Source organism: Anser anser (assembly GCF_964211835.1).
Source record: "Anser anser genome assembly, chromosome: 8".
Taxonomy (NCBI): Eukaryota; Metazoa; Chordata; class Aves; order Anseriformes; family Anatidae; genus Anser; species Anser anser.
This window is the reverse complement of record NC_139728.1, coordinates 21,069,158-21,088,898: the sequence shown is the minus strand read 5'-3', so window position 1 is coordinate 21,088,898 and position 19,741 is coordinate 21,069,158. Positions and strand designations below refer to the sequence as shown.

The window sequence follows — 19,741 nt, the reverse complement described above, 5'->3', positions numbered from 1 at the left end:
AAAAAATTTTGTAACTCTAACACCTAAATGGAAACTTAACATATTTCTGTATGTTCTTGAAAGAGCAACCATACAACAATTTTAGTTTAAATGAATGTCAAGACTGCTTCAGGATGTACTGCAGTCTCCAAACTCCCGAAAACCTAATCTGAATTCTGCTAATCTAGGTTACAGTTTATCTTCAGGGGTTCTCCTACAAAATCATTCCTTGATGCTTTAGATTCAGCCTGACATGATTGAAAAGGCTTCCTTTTCTTTCTTCTACCATTCATCTGAACAGCAAAAATACACTTTTTTTTTTCCAGGTTCCCCCGTTCCCCCCAAATGAGATGGACTTCATTAAGGAAATTATTCGAAAAGAACCCCTACAGATAAACTGTGACCTAGATCAGTGAGATTCTGCCTGATTTATGTTGAAAAAAATGATTTACTTTAAAAGATGTTATTGCATGCCACTCAAAATGTACTTTCAGCCACACTTTGTATGGGCCAGGTCTGTCATCTTTTATTTCCTAAAACCTGAGTTTACATTAAGAATGATGGAAGACCTTCTCAGGGTCAGCTGAAAACTGAACATACTGGAAAAGAAAGGCTAGGAAACTGAGCAACCTTTGAGGACCACTGTTTGGCTGGCATGACCACAGCTGCTAGCTCAGCTCCCATGTAACATCATTGCTGCTCTTTGTCCACTTCCCCTTCTCCTGACCTGCGTGAGATGGGGACGTGGTCTTCACACACTGCTCTGCAGTGGGCATGCACATGTACAGCCTTTCTGCTCGCTCTCCCATCCGAAAAAACTGGGCTCAGCTCTGAGGAAACACATTCAGTGTGCCATGCCAAGTTCTGCTCTGTTGTTTCCATGAAACAGATTTCTGAAACAACTCAGGTGGCACATCCCACCACCTGAGCACCATCTCCTACAGCACCCACCAGTGCCTGACCAATGCCACCTGTGCCCAGCAGAATCTCTTCCAACCCAAAAGCTCTTCCCTTCCACTCTTCCAGCGGGCTTTCTTCACCCTCGCAGGACCACACTGGAGTACTTCCAGACACACATACACATAAACATGCATCTACTGTAAAGTGCTCCAATCTTCATGTAAACAGCAAGACTTGTTCCTGGTTTTAAAGAAATCTTGTTTGTTTCAAGTATCAGCATCTCAGCTAATGAGTTTTTGCTTCCCTTCTGCACTCCACAAATACTGGGCTGAGTAATGCATAGCCTAATTGACTGTTAAGGTCACTGGCCAGCTCTTTAATCTTATTTAGTACACTTTGAGACAGTTCATGAGTCATTAGGGTTTCAGTCTTGGGGACACAAAGACATGTAATATACATTAATACAGAGCATAAATATAATTCAGTGTGTGTATAATAAAGAGTGCAAAATTAGAAGATGGCATTAAATATTTCTTTGCAATGTTATCATTTTAATAATGTTGCTTATTTTAATAGACAATAAAAATATTTAATTGTGAGAGCCTGCTGGTGTCTTCATAATTTGTAGTGTTCCTGTAGCACTAAGAAAATTCCTTAGGCAGTAAAAGTCACACTTTAAATACCAACTTGAGGTGAAAGAAGGGCTCAAGGAAGACCTATCTTAAAAGTTACTTATTTGAAGCAAAAAAAGGGTATTTTTCAAGCTGTTATTCATGATATTTGATTTTATGATGTACATTACAATTCAGTGCGCGCACACGTGTCAGGAACTCTGCAATACTTTTGAAAGGGATCAGCATCACTAATCAGGCACTGAAATCCAATTTCTGGGAGAATCTGGGAGCTCAAAGGTGAACATTTTAACTGGCTTGGAAAGACCTTTGAAAAATAAAGTTGAACAGTAATTATACATAAATGTGCTTGAGAAACTATACACCTGTCTTGACATGAATCCGATCTTTGCATGGATGATGAAATTCTTGGCATTGCTTTAGGTGATTGGGATGGCATTAGCTTAGGCAGGGTAAGAATTCAACAAGCCTGGACAGGTAGGATAAAGGAGTTACTGACTCAAAAAAAAAAAAGCATGACAGCTTATCTGTTGAAAGTCTAAACATGTTAATCATTTAACATAAACAGATCTGCTGATATTTTTAGAAAGGCTTGTCAACTCGTAAGTAACAAAGTTAAAAAAGGACACCAGGAGCCCTAACCATATTTTCCACAGGTCCTCCAAGCCCCTTGCAGATTGTTTCTACAGAAAAAAAAAAAAGGAAAATGAAAAAAGGAAAAGGAAAAAAGCCAAAGACAGGTAGCTGGGTTTGTGATTAGGACAATAAACAAGTTGCTAGCAATCAGAGTTTGACTGCTGGCTGTGCTACAGACTCCTCCTGCAACCTTTATCTCGCTGTGCCTCAGCTCCCAGTCTGTAAAACGCAGGTAATAACGTTTCCCTACCTCACAGGAACGTTCTCAGAATAAATCCATAAATGCCTGTGAGACGCTGAGACGCTACTGGGACAGAGGCCATAAAAATACCTAGGAAAAAAACAAACATAAAAATAAGTGTCATAAATGATTGTAAGAGCAGAGAAATTCACAGACTAAACAGTAAAGGTTAAAGCTTCACTTAATGACACAGTTCTCCGTCCTGGGGAAAAAGCAGTTAGTTTCAGCACGTATTCCCACCCAGAGAGTTTTAAACCCGTGACAGCATGGGACAATTGCCCTGGTTCCTACCCCGACACGGCGCCATCACAGTGACCCATCACCACACGTGGATTCAGAGGGACACAGGGACAGGGGTTTCCGTCACAAATCATTAGCTCAGTGCTCTGTGACCAGGGCCACCTTGAAGAACCGCGATCAACGCGACTGAGCCCCAGCATACAGACGGAGGTCCTCCCCCCTCCCCTGTCTGATACACACTCCGGGACGTAATTCCTCCCGCAGGCAGAAAAACTGCTAATTTTGAGCCTAACGTTTATTCTTGAATAGTTTTTACCCATTTGTTTTCAGGCCAACATTGATCCTGTAGCTTAAACAGCTTTTCTCTATCCCTGAATTTTATTTCCCTGCCGATAAAACTGAATTATGCCACCTCCCTGTCAGGACTCGTTTTACTGCCCAGACCAAGCAAGTTCTTTCAGTTTTCTCTCAGATAGCCCTTCCGACCTTAAGGTTATCCACTTGCTTTGTTTAGCCCACCTCACTGTCTTACACATGGCATCATGATTTTGGCTGGCTGTCACCTTGTGACTGTGCCAAGTAAAAGCGTGTTTCTCCAGCATTTCCAGTTGGTAACCTCCTTCGCTACCCAGCTTAGAGAAAAGTCTCTCTCCAGCAGTCCTCCTGCGGTCATGACCCTGCATGCTATCAGCACGGAGACACGGCTTACTTCCACTGCTCTGGCTCCTAAGCTCTTTGCCAAAGACCTCCCGACTCCCCTCAGCACCAGCCATGGCTCCCACCTGCCTCAGCGCCATGCTCTGAGCCCAGCTCACCGTGCGAGGGAGGCTGCAAGGAACACACGTGGTCTCCCCAAAAGCACACCTTTCTCTTCAGTGCCAGCTTGGCTCTGTAAGCGACGGCTCCAGCTTGGCTTGGTTGTTAAGCGTTCTTTAAAATGAGCCAAATGACTACAGTCCTCAGAAGGATAAACGATTCAAAACTATGCAAATGTGTAAAATGTGTTATTTAATCCTTATCAATTACAAAGTACTGATTTTGTAAGCATTTTCAGTAGTCTGATTTCAGAGCATGACAGTACCCTGAAGTCCAGGCCTGTGGCGGCTGTGGTGTCACCACACGGCTGGTGCCGGCCAGGAGGATCACCGGCACCAAGGCCTGACGCGGGGCTGAGATGACCTGCCAGCTCGCTGCCCCACGCATTTTTGTACACCCACATCTACCCTCCCACTCACACACTGCACAGAGACCCTTCCTGATCCCCCTCACAACCTGAGTGGGCAAGGACAACAAAAACCTCTTCCTTTTTTGCTCTCTGGGGGCGCATGCAGCCTGTGAGCAGGTCAGGCAAGCGGGGAGCCAGCACAAGGGAAGGGTGAGCTCAGGCCTCTGCTGGCAGCCTGCCGCCTGGTCGGACATGGACACATCGGAAACCTCAGACTAGGGAGCCAGAACGCAGTCACCTTTCCAAGGACTCGGATCCATTTAAAACAACCTTCACAAATAAATATATTATGCAATTTTATGTTATGCAGCATTGACTTCAATGACTCTGTAGCAGTGCTTACTCTACTATATTTACTTCTGGCACACATTTGCAGCATTCGCTGCAGTCATTCAGAACGTGTTCCTGTTTTAAACCCTGAGGTCTTACCCTGCCAGTATCTATTCACAATGCTCCTCAATATGTTTTTCATAACTTTGACCACGTTCCTCTTTCTTCTGTCCCAGCAAGCTCTCTCATCTATGCAATGTCTTAAGGTGTCCCACACCGCCTCTCACTCATACATGGTCCCAATTTTCACACCTGAGCAACTCTCATTCAGCATCAGGTCACCCACTCCTACCTTGGCAACATGGGACAGCTCAGTCTCCACCCCTCAGGTCTGAGTTTTAGAAAAGCATCCTGGTACCTTCTGCCAGGCTCCCTGGGATTTGAGGGAAGCCCTCTCTCTTTCAAGCACTCACACATCTACCTGGATGCTCTTCTTTCCAGTCATGCTCACCAAAAACCTGGCTCTAGCGGGACTGCTGCTGTGTGGTTCCTCCAACACATCAGGGTTTGTCCTGCCAGCTCCTGTCTCTGCCCAGATGGTCTATATCCAGCTAACACCTCCTCCAAGTTGCGACAACTTGGGCTAGGCAGTTTTGTGGGTAGAAAATATATTTTGATTCTGTTTTATGTAACACATCTTGCCCATGACCAAGACTCTAACATACTACATTTACAGAAGAAAGATGATACAAACCTGTTCTCCCCCTTTCCTCATACTAACACGATGACCATTTCAGTACTGGCTCTTTTCACTCTCTTCATCAGCTAGTCTTTGTTGCAAGAATGGCAATCACATCTGAGTGGAATCCATCCAGCAGTAAGTGGTTTGTTAAATCCCAGGACACGTTATCTACACAGAAGGATGCTTAAGCTACTTAAATGGCAACCCTTTATTAAATGCGTAAAAATGCTTGAAATTTCTGTAAGCCAACAATTTATATTAATTTCCTCCCTTACAAGTATCAGTCTCTGCTGCTAACTATGATACCATTTTTTATGCATTTCTATTGTACTTACTCTTTGGAAACCTTGTGGAGTTTTCTATAGTTCTAACAAATGTAATCGCAATCGTCCATAGGGTACACGTGAACTTATTTCACTCGACTCCTTTTTCCAAACGCTGAAGTAGGTTCTGCATTTATGTCTATGGGGCAGTTCAAGTCAGCTATTCTCAGCTACACCCCAGTGGCACTACTGCTAAGAAAGGCAGAGGAAACACGCCACCAAAAGCCTCTTTTACACTGGAAGTATTAAGATAGAGACAGAGAGCAAAGATAAGGTCAGAAAATACTCTGTCACACACCACTTAATGTGCACTTTAAGATCCCCGGAAAACCCTCCCACAACAGGGTGTGCTCATGTTCAAGTAATTACTTAAGTGCTAAATTTCTTTGCATCTGTTTGTCTGACTCACATATATTTAAAATCATACACGGATTCAGTTTTGGATGTCATAGGCAACTTTATAAAATGGATGTTCTGCTTATCCAGAGAGGGCATATAAACATTAGGCGTTTGCTATTTAGGATTAAACATTAACAGAAAAATTTAATCAGCAGTGACGAAAGTGGTAATGGCAGTTCACTGGAGATAAACTCCTCTGTGAACACACTGCAGCCTCCACCATACTAATTTACATTGTTAGAAGCCTGAAGTGATGGAAGAGATGGCATACCAGTAGGATTTTAGCACGCTAAATTACACCTTCCCCCGTTAAAACAAACTCATCTCCCAAAACACACACCGCTTCCCGCTCCCATGTTAAACTGGGGGCCTGCAGCAGCAGCAGCAGCCAGGCTGCAGCCCCCCCGTGTGCATCCAGCATCCACGGGCCGTGCCCTGCAGCCGATGCGCATGCCCCGCACCTGCAGCCGGACCCAGGAACCACAGCAGCTGAAAGCGTGAGCACTGCTGCCAGTCTGCCAGCTTCCCTGCTTCTGTGCATCAAGTCCAGAAGGGAACACGCAACGTTTTCTGAAACTCTGAAAAGCTGCTTTTTTAATCTACATGACCATGTTTACTGAACACACAATAGCAGTAGCCACAAGCGTTTTACGCAGCGCTGACAACAGCAAGGAATTCCTTGCTCCTTCGTAAGCTCCCGTGCTGGTTGACACAGCAAGTGGCGCAGTCAGAGGCCAAGAAAATCCGCAACTTATCAAAAGAAAGTGGCAAATAGCGAAAAACCTGTATGGCAAGGTTAGCTGCCTAGGCACAGCTTTAATAGAGCTCCATAAATACCTCAGTGTAACACTGACAGAGGTTAAAAACCTATTATCTTTCCCAAATGGCAGTGCGAACATATGTTCAATCGAACACCCCGCCCCACCAAGCTACAAAGTCGAGTCTGCTCTTTCGGTTCCACAAATACAAACCACAGGGAGCATTTTAAATGAAAGCATTATGAAGATTACATTAGGCAAGTTTGATCTACTGTAAAACACTCGCACACAACATTAAGAGGGAGAACAACCTTTAACACCTGCTTTCTCTTCAAACATAGCATTATCTCTGTGCATGGCTTGGCTCTTAATGGGATGAAATCTCAGGCTAAACAAGTTGCATGCCTTGCTCTACCAGCAAAGAACGCTTAAAAACATGTGGGACCTCACGGCCCACTAATATTGAACTGTTGAGAATATTCTTCTCAACTCGCACGCTCTGCTCAGCCCGGCCACGTGCAGCACAGAAGGCTTTCACCCCGGCGTGAAGCGTTGTGGCACGAGAGGAGATGCAACAGCTGGAAGAAGACTGCGCGATCCAAGCAGCTTTGAAAGTCATCACCATAAATATTCAGACGCAGAGTGATTTGTTTTCTTACCAATAGCACGTTGTTATTCACAAATATTAATTAGCTCCTAAATACCACCTGTTCCTCAGCCCTCCCCTCCGCTGCGTGCACAAGCATTCCTCGCTGCTGAGGCTTGCAGCCACTCCACGCTGCCCAGAGATTTAATGATGTTTCAAGTCACACAACTTCCACAGCTCGCTCAGCTGCTGGAGGAGAGTCGGGGAATAATTACTTACTTGTGTCGTTCTCCACTGACCTCTCCGGAGGATGAAACAAACAGCTTTAATGGCCTCTGAAGGGAGCCTGGTCCAGCCCGTCTCAGAAGGCAAGGATGATGACTGCACTGGTGGGAGTGGAGAACAGTTTTGAAGACCCAAACTTCAAAAGACCTCAACAAGGGGAGAGTTCAAGCTCAAACTCTCCCCACTGGAGGGAGGAAAGTTTCTAATGCAATCGCTCGTATTCCCAGCGATCACTCACGTTTTAGACAGAGTGCAGACACAAGGAATTGCCTGTCACATCCTACGGTGTGGCAAACAGCAGTATAAATAAATCTCAGTCTGCCAAGAGGAAAGCTGTTATAAACCTAGGCAATTTTCTTTAGATTTCTGCATCCTTTGAGGAACTGATCTCTTTGAAGGTAAGAGATACAGGTGTAGGCAGACACCTAGTACCAGGTACACAGGATTCCTCCTTCCCACCAGCAACAGCAGGCCTGTTCCCTCCTCCTCCTAATTACACCCATCACCCATAACATGAGAAGCTGGGCAGAGCGATGACGACATGCATGAGCTGGCAGCACACTTATGGCTGAAGAAGTGACACAGGTAAATGACTAAGTACCATCTTGGTCTCTCTACAAACCCAAGGCACAGAAATCAGCTAGTACACTTCCCTGCGGAAGACACAATCTATTCAACACACCCACCTACATCATCAGATTTTCCTTACAGGATAACAGCGTGATTTTCTCCAGTACTGTCCAATCTGAATACTTCTTAACAGGTTATTTATGATCAGTAGAGCTGATGGCATGACACGAGAACAGCTACAGAGTAGCACAGGTGATAAATAACACATTTAAGTTGGAAGAATGAGAGCAGTTTTTGCTGGAAAATTAAATCTATATACTACCTGCTCCTTGTTAAATGCTGAATGAGGGAGTTGAGACCAAGGCTTGCTATCGTATGACTCCTACGAGGAAAAAAATGCTCTGCAATAGTCCCTGCAGACAGCAATAACCCAGGATTATCAGGATGTTCTGTGAATGTGGTTAGCCTCATAGTCAAGTTCCCAAGACTATAAAATTCACAAATGAGAGTGCAAGAAGCACATAAGAATGTCTAAAATCATTTCCTCAGTAAATGACAAACATGGTGCTGAATTTCTCAGGGACATGAATGGCTAAAGCTGAAGTTAAGCTGTGCTAGAGCTATATTTAGTTCTGCACAAATACAAATTAGGAAACGCTTTCTTTCCAGTTACTAATGCAGTGTGACAGAAAACAATTATTTGCTCAGTGTCTAATGTTACCTTTGGTGAGTATCTGGCTTGCAAAAATTTTATATTGTATAATAAATGGAGAACCAAGTTGATATTCTGCAAATCAGTGAAAAAATTTATTTAAGAAGATGAAGAAACATTTGATTTGCACCAAGCTACCCTAGTCTTGGCTATGCAGACAGCGTTAATTTTAAGGCTTTTTTTCTTTTTTTGCTTTGATACTGAAGTACAAAGTGAGTTTGTTTTCCAAACTGTGTATTAATTTATTCTATAACTTTGTGGGTATCTAAAGAATATCCTAGCTTCTCCAAAGTGTTAAAAAAAAAAAGGAGCTGGGCAGAAGGACAGAACAATTCAAAAAAAAATCCATCTTTTATGATTTCAAGTGCCAGTTTATCTCTATGGAAAATGCAATTCTGGGTCACAAGGGACCTCTCAGCTCAGCAATCACTTCAGTCTTCAATGTCTACAAAACACAAAAGACAACAAAATGCATGATACAAATGAAGGGCTAGTTAGGCCGTGGAGAACCAAGGCATGATTGTAGAGAGGAATCCCATGTGCTTCAAAAGTGCTTAAAAGGTCTGCACTCAAAAAATCCCAGGCATGCGGCTGAGAAGAAACTCTGCTCCTGCCTACTGCAGCAAGAATGCCAGCTAACACACTACGTGGACTTTGGAGTTTCCAAGCTCCATAATGCAGCATCAGCACATGTTAAGGGAAGTTAGAAAATGTACGCCACCGGGGCAGAAGCAACATATCCTTTCTTTTGGCATCACTGGACAAGGCCCTTTACCACGCTGAGTCATATGAGCATTTCCAGAGCTGGAGGAGTTAGGTATTTCCTGCTTGGCTTACGGTAAGTAAGGCCCAGTAGAACGAGGGAGGTACACTAAGTATCTGCATCTTGTGCTGGTGACCCTTCTAGTTGCAGATGCCTTTGAGATTGAAGACAGATGAGCACTCAGCACCAACTAAAAGATCACCAACACGCAAGATTTCCTTGGCCAAAACAGGACTACTGGAATGAACACATGTATTTGCCTAAAGTTTTGTAGCTAAAAAAAAAAAAATATATATATGCATATATATATGTATTATATATAATATATATATATATGTATTATATGTGTGTGTGTATATATATATATAAAAAAGAGAAAGGAGCTGATATTAGGTTTCTTGGTAGTCTTTTATAGAAAAATATTACTATAGGTTCTCAGCAGCAAGTCAAACAAGTTCGGGTCACAAAGCACAGATATCACTCACCATAAAACATCTCCTATGATGCCCCAATCCTGAACAATCTCTCTTATCTATGAAGCTAAACATGACTAATTTTGATGAATAAGTTATGAAGCTTCAAAGGAGAAATAACATCTTTATTACTCCTAACTGTATGAAATCTAGGAACATTGCTTATATGTTTTTACCATCTTTGAGGATCCCTTGGCAATGGAAAAAAATCGTGCCCCAAATGTCTAGAAGGTCAGAAGGATGTAAAAACTTCTACCAGTTCACCAACTGAAGATGCCTGCTTTTTTTGGTTCTTTCACTTTGGTTCTTCCACTCAGTTGGGATATTCAGCATTTTATTTTGCGTTGGGAAATTGAAGGTTTGACCATGACTTTTACTCCTGATGCCCATGTGCTCCCTGCCTGTGTTTTACTTGCTACATTTTTACTATAACAAGGTAATTCCTATAGTGTTTTCTATACACTATACATACACACTATAGTATTTTCGATACACAGACTCATCTTCTTACCATCTTCATCAGAGTGCTAAAATAATCAGGAGACAAATTAGGACCCATCCTTCTAATACAGGTTGCCATGTAGCACCTCTGCTCCCCCCTCCGTGAGTACTGAGCTTTTAAACAAACACATAATGCAAATGGAGCCTCCAAGAGCTTAACTGAGGTTTGAATAACGAGGAGACAAGGATGACAGACATACAAAATACCACTAGCTCATGAGTAATCAAAAGGGATAAAGACATATATGTCTTAGGAATTAAGAGTATCTAATTATTACGAATTAGAGTAATTCTTTGTAAGAATAAACAAATTATTACACATCAGCCTACTGTGCCTGTACTTGTACTTACAATATCTAGTGTTGGGGATAGGGTGCTTGAGCAATGTGCCTCAAGTCTCATCCAAAGCATCCATACCTCAAACAGCTACCTCAACCTTTGAGTCTGCCAAGCACAAACCAAAAGGAATATTTTATTCTACACACAACCTTAAAATCTGAGCTCTCCACATTTTGTAAGCACATAGTAACAGTGTTGTCTGAGAAAAATCTGTGCTGATACTCAGCTAGCTTGGAAAAACATAAAGGAACAGAGCACGCTTATTCAGGATGAATCAGAAAGAAGCACTCTCCGAGCCCTGCTCAAAGGTTCCCAAACTCCTCTTTTGCAGGATTTTAACTGAACATCAAGTAGACTCCTGTACAAAGCTGACACTAAGGGAGTCTAGAGAACTAATGTTCTCTCGAACAACGGAAGGCCACACCAGTACATAGCCAACACCAGAAAACCAGAACACCTCTAGGACTACGGGAGTAGTCCTAGAGGTGTTCTGGTGTGACTATGAGGTAACAAAACATAGGTGAGTGACTATGGGGTAACAAAACATCCAAACAATTACACTGGAACCTGCAAGAGTGCCACTGAATAACTGGAGAAGTCTGGACTAGGATTGCTCTTTGAAGGTTACTGGCTGCCAGCCTTCTTTGGTTGCCCAATGGCTCACTCCATAGGACAACAAATTCTGACGAATGGAAAAAAGGCTTTTACGTTATGAGAAACAAATATTAAAAAAAAAATAACGCTACAATATGGAATGGACAGGTTTTGTTTTTTTGTTTGTGGGTGTTTTTTTTTTCCCCCTTTTCAACCCATTGCAATTTTCATATCACACTCTACCACAACAGGATAATCCTCAAGTAGCTAGTGTTATAATCTTGCTACAGCATAAATCCAAGAAAAGCAATAAACAGCATGAAAGAAAATTTCAGAGGAACTATTAGATTAGGTTCACATTAGTGTTGCCTGAAACGTGTCCTCCATTACACTGAGGAGCTGATGTTTATCTGTCTCTCTACAAGGTTTTTGACACAAAGCCCAAAGAACCGTAAGAATGCATTAACATTGGAGAATTAGCAGCAACATCCAAACTGATAAACAATTACCATCAGCAAACCCTCATTCTAAATATGATCAAGCTTTGTTAACATCTCTACAAACCTAATTTTTTCTTTTAAAAAGGTAGGGGAAAAAAAAAAGTAAAACAAACTGTGTGAACCCACAAGGCTTTCCTTTCAGCAGCAGCAATGCTACCATCACAGACGAGACCTGGAATAACAACAATCTTTCAGAGGAATATCCAAAACTCTGCCAACTGACTAAAGGTAAGCTGCTGTTTAAAAATAAAACATTCAAGTGTTTAAAGTGAAAACAAATGAACGTGAGTATTATATCGCACATCCATTAATACGGAGCATCTATTGTAGATGCATATTAAACAGAGATGGATATACTTACAAAATCTAGACAAGCATTTTTTAGGCAAAAACAGCCTTCCCCACTCCCGTATCAGAATTATCATGAGTCATAACCCACAATGAGTGATTTGCTATAACAGAAACTGTTACAATAAAGAGCACTCTCCAAAGTTATTTATAATACAAATATTCCATGTTTTGCTCAGGAAAATAAGCCAAAATGTATCCTGCCTCAGAACTGCCTCTATTTCAATTTTATATATGTGAATAAAGCACCCAAAAAATGAATATATTGATAATAGTAAAATATACGCATCACATATCCATTTTGCTCTGCAAATCCACCTTTGTAACATCAGGCACTGAAATATTTGCCTTCTCAAACTCGCAGAAAATAGAACGTGACAAAATATAACCAACACATTATAAAAATATAAAATATAACCACTTTAATTATAAAGGCTCTATTACCATTACGTATTTAGAAGTACATCAGCAGTACCAAATAGTACAGTAACCACAACGACCAACTTTGGATACTCAGAATTTTTCTTGTAATCACAATTATAAGAAATTGAAATTTCTTGTAGTCTTTGAATGTGCTTTTGCACAAGGGATACTGAATGAAAAACTCATATGCATGAATGTGTCTTTCCACATTGTTGAGGGTTTTTCCTTGAGAAGTGTAATAAGTGTTTACTTTTAACATATATTTAAATATCATATCATAAAGTACTTTCCTAATAAAATTAAGTTTGTTTCTAAAGTACTAAAACATTTATTTATAAACATAGATTCATTTTAGTGTTATGCATATTAAAAGCATTTAAACTTAATAAATGCTACAAAAAAAAACAACTATGTTTGTTTCCAGTGCCTTCAAGAAAGTCAAATCACCCACCTAGCCATCCAAAAGTAATGCACTAAACCAACTCTAAATACTGATTGACCTTTTAGCTAATGTAGAAATAGCTTTTTTCATAATTTCAGCTTATTCAGTTACTTCAATTCAATGATTTGATTTGCTCAAAATAAGAAATCAATTAAGAAACAACATAGCATGAAGATTTGCTTTCATTTTCCAGTCTAGGAGTAAACAAAGAACAAGAGGAAGAGATCTACTATTTACAAAAACTTCAAGGGCCAAAAACATTTTTCAGTATTAACAGAGTTAATTTTAAACCTTGAAAGCACTACCTTACCAATTCTAAAAGCAAAACGCAGCAAGTTTGCTTTTATGTAGGTATCCAGTACACTTAAGAAAAATGAAGTTAACAATTTAATATCACTTCATATATTTTAACTGAATTCAAATTTTTAATGGTAAGAATTTGACATCAATGCAACTATATATTCAGCACTCAATGCACATTAAGTGAACATTTGACTACCAAAAATATGAGCATGAAGTATTTGAATGCTTATTTGGCATATTTAGACAATTATAACATATGCTTATAATGGAGATTTGTTGACAAAAGGTGTTACCTTGCTGTAAAAGCTGTACTTAGCGGGAAATCAAGGCAATCTAATAATTACCAAACTACTAATAATTAACCTCTCCTTTGAGAAATGTAACAAAGCAAGATCAAAGTGACTGATTTACATCAAAGTTTCTGCTTGATTTACATCATTATTTAAATCATGTTTCAGAGAATTAGATATTTATTAGAAAGTAGAAAAAACAGAAAAGAAAAAGTAGTTGAAAGACTTACTGAACTCTGACAATGATCTCTATTTTTAGCCAAGAGTTTAGGGAGCTCTTAATCCACAATTCACCGTGGATTTGGCAGAAAAATTCCTGAAAGTCCTTTAGCTACTCTATTTTGTAACTGGCGTTCTTCAATTTCAGGCTGTTCAGATGGGGTAAAGCTGAGAATTTTCATGTGAGCATATTAAAACCTTCACTCATGTTACTGCCACCATGGTACTGTAGGAAGACACTGTCATGCCAGAGTCAAAATATTTCACTGCTAAAACAACCTGCCAGTGCTCCATTACCAAGAAGAACAAAGGGGTGAGAAGACGCTCGCTTATTTGTCAGTAAATAACTGTTCAGTTTCTATCAGATGTTGGATTCAACCCACAGCTGGTGACATCTTCCACGCAGAGCTGACTTTTTAACAAGTAACCACATTTTTAGTAACCAGGAGAAATTCTTGCATTTATGCCACCACATTTTTGTGATTTTGTACAGTTTAAGACAAACACTCAAGCACTGAGCTAGAATGAGTTATTTTACAATTACACCTGGGAGCTGGAAAGGCTTGGGTACTTGGATGCATTTCCGTGTACCCCAGAACATCCCACGGATCATGCTCCTGCTGGTGAACAAAGCCACCCAAGTACCTCCTACTCATCCCTGCACCAACAAGCAACATCTCACAGTCCTCCAGAGCCCATTGCTGAATTAGCAAAACATCCTGGAACTCTGGCACAACCTTTTGCTGATGAGGGGAGTGAGGAGGGAGGACAACCTCTTATCTCAGTCATGGTATTCTTCCTTTATTAGAAGAATTAAAGAATTATGAGAAATGCACAAAGCTAATGCAGACAAATGATTTTATTTTTTCTTTTTATCTTGCTAGTATTTTAATTAAAACCTTTTGTCATGTCTGCTAAGCAAGTTCAAAGTGTTGCAATGCAGTAGCAATGGGAACACAAAGTCTTGTTCTGCTTTGGGAAAAAAATGTTTTCAACTTTTACCGAATCAACGGCTGTAATTACTACAGGAATATATCAAATTTATAGCAGGCAAACACAAGGCATAATCTTTTTTGTGTGGCCGTAAATTAGTTTATTTTTGGTGCAATGTGATAAAGTTTAACATTTTCTGCATGTCAGACAGACTATTTTGATAATATTCTTTACATTTCCTCCTTATTAACGAGATGAAAAATTTGCTATTAAGATATGCAAGTCATCTCAATACATCTTGCTACTGGATAAGCTTCAAGAAAATCTTAAAGCCCTTTTTTCTAACCACATTAACACAATAACTGCATAGGCAACTCTTGCTTTAGTATTAGATAATGTTCTGTTTCTGCAAAACAGGTGGAATTCAAAGAAAATACAACAACTCAGCTCGTATTGTTCAGAATGCTGCAACAGAGGAGACAACAGCAGTTTTAATTTTCATTATTTCCAAAGATTTTTTTTAATTTAATAGAACATGAGACAAAAATGTTGCCTTTTTTTTTAAAAAAAAATCATGACAAAGACTACACCTGCTATTTAAAAGTACTTTCACATCTCTACTTTCCCTACTAACCTTTTGTGAAGAACAATTTCTGATTGCTAGGCTACTTTTCATTTGCCTACCTCTATTCATAAAGAATGAAGCATGTAAAATGGCAGATTTGAGAGACTGTTAAATAACTTGAACAGCTTACATACATAAAACCGATTATGGTTCTGCAAAACCTAAAAGAAATGTTATCAAAACATGCGATCGCTTCAGTACTGCTAACTGCAGAACAGGTAAAGCTCTCGTTGGCATCCAACCACACCAAACCCATTGTGAACACAAGTAATTTGTTCTTTGGTTGAACGTCAGTTTTGAAAAGTAAATACGTACGAGCACACACGCATACATATTCGAGCACACACACACAAAGGCCTCCCGTAATCAAATAACCCTGAGAGCTCCTACCTGAAAAAGCATTTTTATGAGACCACATCGCTCAAGTCAGCAGCACAGTTTGGAACAAGTTAATCAAGAATTCTCCGTTTACAAATTTCGGTTTCTCCTTGACTTGGTCTGGAAAATTACCACGGAAACAGAGGGAAAATCCGGCAGGTAGGCTGCCTGTCACCTCCCGTGCTCAGAGACGTTGGAGCAATGACACGGCAGTGGGAAGGATGGCTCTGAAAATGTTTCTGCAAGACCGCTGCAGGAAGACCTTTATCAGCTAGCGACTATAAATTTATTTTCTGCAAAGGAACCTTCTGGCATAATGTGCACGGAAAGGACATAAAAAGCAATCTGTCTGCCAATGAAAGTAGAAAGTGAATGTGAAGGCGGGAGAGGCAACATATTTTGTTTAAATATGTAGATACACCGCTTAGATCTCAACGTGTGCCGCTACCTGACACCAAAGGGTGAAATGTTCTGATCTCTGCTGACAGTATTTACGCTGAGAAGACCTCCAGTATTTCACTCAGAGTTTCCAAAACGCCCATCCTCCTCACCCCAGCAGAGGTTTGGCTGAGAGGCCTCTGCGAGGCCATGGCAGGAGAACCGGGACCAGGCCCCAGAGCCTGCCGACCGCCATCTCCCCAGCATCGCTTGCTTCCACAGAGCAGCTGATGACTACGGAAACTGAATTCACTGTTTTCTACGACAGAACTAAATAAAACCCTTTGACAAGAAGAACCACTGTGCCCTGAGATTGCTTGCAGGGTAAGAGGCCAACATCACCCTCACTGCTCGCCAAAACGCGTGGAAAATGTGACTCGGCAGCAGGGGGTAGGAAGCTTTTGCTTGCAAACAGATTAAGCAATCAAATCACCCAGAAAACAGTTTATGGATTTGGCTTTTTCCTTTCTTTTTGCCTTTGTTTGATAATTTGTGTAACCTGTAATATTAAAAGCCGTGCAGAACAGCAACCATGTCTTTTATGAACAGCTTAAAAAAACATTAACAAAATAACCGTCACCCTCTAATCTAATAAAGCTGTTAAACAAAAATAGTAATATTCCATCAAAAAGGCATGCAGAACTCTTATGCAAGTTATACAGCCACATATACAGAAAAAATAGGACCTGTGTGCACAATACAACTCAATTTTCAGTGAGACAACATTAAAATATAATTAGCTAAATATTTCAAAATACAAATATGAAGATAAAGTAATGAAGATGGAGGGCATAGGATCTAAAGGGCAATGGATCTAAAGACAAGCTTTTAAATATTTAAGCCAATTTTTGTCCTGAGGGCACAGAATCTAATGGACAATGTATCTAAAGATACACTTTTAAACATTTGAGGCAATTTTTCCCCTGACTTTTTAGCATCCTATTTACTTAACTTTACACATTTTGTATTATAAGTTTGTGCACCACAATGTTTTTTTTTTCCTCCAATTGTTTAATCTTTATATAAATGTATATTTAAATATACAGGAATTGCTCAAGCCTCTGGGTGTTATTTATATTAATTAAATACAACAAAACAAAATGAAATGCTTTTGCATTGTTTGAAAGAGAAGACCACTCAGAATGTAGAGCTCAATGCTCTACAATAGAGATCTGTAGGATACATCCCCAGAGTAACCGAGCCAAAGACAATAGCTCTGCCAACAGCAATTTGTCTGCATTGTGAAGGGAAGCATTCAACTACAGCAGCAAAAAACAAGTAATTTAATATTTAGGTTGTGAGTGTACAGAGCACGCCGATCAGAGTGAATATTCAAAGCCCAGGGCAGCACCTCCCACCGTGGGCCCATCAGGCACACGCTCTGCTCCCCAGCCGTGATGGGCACGTAAGAACACCCACCCCAGGGAAGACCAAAGCTCCAGCTGCATGTTCCTACCTTTGTTTCTCTTCAAGCAAGTAAAGAAAACAAAAGAGGGCATCTGCTTTTATTCAATGGAAGATGAACATTAACATGTTTTGGCCGAAGACCCTTCCCACACCACAACCCCGTGGAAACCCAACCAGACCAACTAGGTAGCCACCTTCATGGGCACCAACACATTTGCAAAGCACGACTCCCTTTCATTAATAACTTCTGCTAATTGGCCTGCATACATACATTAATCCTACATTTTATTCATCAGCTTTTTTTTTTCTTCCACTTTTCGTAAGACTACATTCAATGCTGTGGTCACACTACCTTACTCGTATGGGGCTAATCTCTGTTTTTGTCTGCAAGAGGGTAATTCTACATTCTGCATTCACATTTGCTTACTGTTATTTACTCCTACAATCAGAACAGTGTAGTTCAAAACAGCAGAAGGTAGAAAGGCTTCCTCCCGGTACCTATCCAGAAAAATATCTCCTCAATATTTATGCCTTTTCACTGCAACCAATTTCTTTTGTAACAAAAGGCTGCTTTTGAAGTAAACTCCTTAGACTGCATTAGGGCAGCAAACTTAACAGCACTTTGCATGTGTCTTGGAGCGTGTTTTTTAAAATCCTGCATAAACACACAGGAATTGTACATGGAGGGAAGAAAACAAGACTTCTGGTCTTTCAGCCCACCATTCTAACAACGTACAGACTCAATATGGACAAATGCAGAAAACACCCCAAATATGTGCTATTTGCTTCAGAATGTTATTTCATAATAATAATAATACACTAGATACAAAAAAGACCATGATCTACAGCACAGCAGTATTTAATAGATTTTTTTTTTTGATTAACCTCACTGACAAGAAGTTTTTCACCAAACTCACTATTTTATCTAAAAGACCAATACAAGTTCAAAATAAATTGCAATGCGGTATTTTAGGGAACCTATTTCTGTTCATGTAAATAGATCTAGTTATTGAACACAGGCAACGTCTAGTAGCAATGGTAGCAAATAAACAATTTCACAACATACAAACTGCCCTGTACTTTTGGGAAATAACCTGAAAGTAGTCTACTTCAGCAGAGACTGTAGTGAACTAAAAATCACTTCTTTTTCAAACTTTAAACAAGCTTGAAACTCAAACTCTCATACAAGGGAAGCCTGAATTGAGTAACATGTAAGTTACTTATCACTGCACTACGGGAAGTTGTAGAATACTTTTTGTCTCCTGCTCAGCTTTCAATCTCGCGTTACTTTACATAAAGCAGAGAACTACATGGTGCATACACTCCACAAGCAAAACTCCTGGATTACTCCGAAAGTCCAGCACAGGCGGACAGGGCTCCTTGCTCAACAGGTGCAACAGAATGACAATAAGTGACAATACCAATTTTCAAAAATTTCACATTACTGTAAGAGGCTCCAAACATCCACCACCAGTAATCAATATTGAGCAAGAAGATAACACACCAGGTCCCTCGTACCAAATACGGTCTATCATAGCATTGCTGCTGAAACTCATGTAATTTTTCCCCCTTTAGACACTTAAAGTCACACTTACTTTAACTCTATTTCTTCTCTGCTAACAAAGAGACTTTCTGGATATTAAGCTTCAGTACTATTTTATATTAGTTTCACCTAATTTTTGGACTACCAATTGCACAAATTGGGAAAAATAATTTCCAGAAGTGAACTACTTATTAAAAAGGGAATTTATCAATGAAAGAGCCCAACCTAGGCACAATGCAAGGCCAAAGTAATACTCTCAACCCTACGATCTCTCTCCATAGATTTTGTCAGATCACTTCAAACTACTCATGAACACTGCCTGTAATTTTTTCTGATAGCCAACAAAGGGGCAATAACAGAGTAGCACCAAGACACAGCTCACATTCTGGGAGGATTTCACCCGGAAACACGCTGCTGATGTTCACACTGAAGATCTCTCAGGGCTCTATTACTTCTTGCTTTTCCAATAATAGCCAGGATTGCTCGGGGTTTTGAAACAAAAATCAAGCTTTAACAACCTAGTTTCCCAACATTTGATTCATTTTAATTGTGACAATACATAAATTCATGCTAACCTATTCAGCTATCTACCTGGTTAATTTTACAGCTGTATTCAGACCCCATGTGAATCACATTTAGAAAATTATATATATTATATATAAATACGGTGTGACATTCCATCAAGTTATCTTTTAATATGTAACTCCATCCTTAAATAAAAGCG

General features: G+C 40.2%; 1 protein-coding gene across 8 annotated transcripts in view; it reads right to left on the bottom strand.

The window, feature by feature from the left end:
• Nucleotides 1-19,741, bottom strand: part of PTPRF (protein tyrosine phosphatase receptor type F) — a 371,253-nt gene that overhangs the window by 276,360 nt on the left and 75,152 nt on the right. For 6 of the 8 annotated variants that reach the window (XM_083845516.1, XM_083845515.1, XM_083845521.1 and 3 more), the window contains one exon: nt 2,398-2,478. The exons of the other annotated variants lie outside the window; for them this stretch is intronic. The gene's annotated coding sequence lies outside the window, so the exon portion shown is untranslated. The remainder of the gene's footprint in view (nt 1-2,397; nt 2,479-19,741) is intronic. 8 annotated transcript variants of the gene reach the window in all.